The sequence below is a fragment of the Ammospiza caudacuta genome, chromosome 1 (genome assembly GCF_027887145.1).
Source record: "Ammospiza caudacuta isolate bAmmCau1 chromosome 1, bAmmCau1.pri, whole genome shotgun sequence".
NCBI classification, from domain to species: domain Eukaryota; kingdom Metazoa; phylum Chordata; class Aves; order Passeriformes; family Passerellidae; genus Ammospiza; species Ammospiza caudacuta.
In genome coordinates, this window is record NC_080593.1 from 124,446,809 (window position 1) to 124,449,308 (window position 2,500).

The 2,500-nt window shown below is 37.8% G+C and overlaps 1 protein-coding gene across 1 annotated transcript in view; it reads left to right on the plus strand.

Moving 5' to 3' along the window:
- Positions 1 to 2,500, plus strand: part of ZFHX4 (zinc finger homeobox 4) — a 148,984-nt gene that overhangs the window by 20,095 nt on the left and 126,389 nt on the right. The window lies entirely within an intron of this gene.

Sequence of the window (2,500 nt, forward strand, 5' to 3'; positions counted from 1 at the left end):
GCTTAATATATATCCATTTTGCCTTTTTTTTTTAATATACTGTATGGTTTTCATTGTGATTTCTTTTGTAAAGAGGATTGAAATCTGTTGTAGAGACTTGTTGAAAAATGTTTGTTCTGAGGCAGTCCTTGTAATTTTTTGTTGTCTATGACTTTGTGAAACTTTGTTATAACTCTCGCAGAAGGTCCCTGGGGAGGACATTTTTTATTTTTATTTTTCAATACTGAAGATGATGTAGGCTCTAATGGATGCATCCTCCATCATATGTTATGTACGATCAGTAAGTTATGCCAGTAATTTTTAATTCCTCATCAAGGTATGATTTCATCTACCTTATCTGATAGCAAACATGGCCACAAAGACTGTAAACAGCTCAAGTATGGAAATATACATTATGGTTTCTCTCTGTGCTGCTTGTCAGTTCAAAGATTTAGTATTTGTTTTAATTGGAATGAAATATACTCTTGTTTATACAATTGTGATCAGAGGGCTGATGTCATTGTTTAGTACTGATTAATACTGAAGTTATATAAGGAGACAACTATAAATGTGCAGGTTATTTAAAAATGTTGATTAAGTAACAGAAAAGATGTTATGACACTTGTTACTGTGCTGGTTTTGTTTTTCACTCTGACTGTGTGGTGGAAGGTTTAAAAATATAGTTTACTTCTGCTGAATCTTTTAGGAGAAAATTGCAACAGCACGACTGTTCAGCACAGGGCTGTGGGAAGAAGGGGAAGGGTGAGATGCTTTGCTGCAGAACCCATTTTGTATCTGCCTAAAATTACTTACTGCTCATAAATGCCATCTGGCCCCAGTGTAGTGTGCATGCCCAGGACTGTAACTGGCAACTGTTTCTGTGTGTGTGAGCTGGACACTGTGATGCTGTGGGATACCATAATACACTTAGTATGGGTAAAGCCTGCTTCAAGCAGAAAAGGTTAAATGCAACTCCCTCAGATATGGCTAGAATATTTTCAGGGAGTTGCATTTGGTTGTATTTGCTGTATTAACTCCTTTTTATCAGTTAGTTTTATCTACTAACGAGGTTTCACCCTGACTGATCCTTTCAGGGAACTGGGTAGGGCAGAGTTACAGCACATGCATCCTTGTATCATTTCTGGGAAACAAAACAGAAATACTGCTGCCACTTTTTCTGTGCAATGGCCCAAAAGACTTCTTGTACACATGATGTGTGCCAGCTGAGTGTGTGTGTGTCTTCTTGCTTGCATGTGTGTTTACACGTGACTGAAAGAGCCTCACAAGTGCAGTTGCCTAGTGCATACATGTAAAAATACTTTGTACCAGCCTTGTTTATCCTTTTGTGTCAGAGTTGAGAATGAAGAGTTGACTGGTATGAAGACATTTATACCAGTCCTCTACAGATGGAAGGGGCTGGGAGTTGCTTTCTGGTGCAACTCTCCTTGTGCAACTTTTTATCTGTAGATAAGGCCCTCGGAGGAGAATGTGTTAGATGTGCAGGCTTTCTTCAGGATGCATACACTGTGCAGATTTGCCAAATGGGAAGGTAAACATGCTTGTCTCTGGACTAATTAGAGAATTATTAAGTTTCCATGCTCATTGTGATCAGATTATTTCAAAAGGTTTTTAAATTGCATGTGTGCGATGCGCAAACTTAACCTGGTTCTCATCAGTGATTAAAATTACACACCAAGCTTTGTGACGTTTGATTCAGGAGCAATTAGGCTGTCATTTTAGCCATCTCAGATACCAAAACTAATTTTGATTCATTTTCATTCTATGCAAATCTTCTGATGTATCTTAAACTGATCACTTCCTCTCTCCGATGTAGCTGACAAGATTAGACTTGATTACACTTAAAAAAAATTAAGCAGCTATCCTTCATAATTAATATCTCAGTGACCTTCACTGAAGCCTTTCTAGGGAAGGATTTTTTTTTAATCCCAAAATCACACTGAGTGATTTTATGCAGGGATATGGCACCTGTCTATTATGTATATAAACTTATATTGTCCAGCTATGCAACATTTTTGAATTGGCTTTCCTTTTCTTGTAAATGAGAAGATGTAGAAAATATTAATGCTTCAGATATCTAAAACAGTAGTTTTCAGGATCTAATCAAACTTTTTTACTTAATTGAAAACTCTTCTGATAAATTAGTTACTGCTTTCGTCTAAAATTAATGAAATCTATTATGCTGGCTTATGACTGGAATGAAGATTGCTTACCTCCTGCATAAAAGCAAGGCAGAGTCTATATCATAGGCTGAAAAAAACCACTAAAGTTTCAGAGTACTCAGCTGTTGTGTACAGTGCCATCATTCTGCAAACGGAGAGATCTGCAAGGACTCGGGGTAGCTTAGGCTGTAATCAGGCTACTATTACAGTGGTTGGAGCCTTGCAGGCTCAGGAAAAAAATGAAGGAAAGCAGACTTTTTAACCAATGCATGCCCGACTTTCCTCTGGTGCTTTTACCCTGCTGCCAGACACTGATACGGCTTTTATAGAGTGCATCTCGT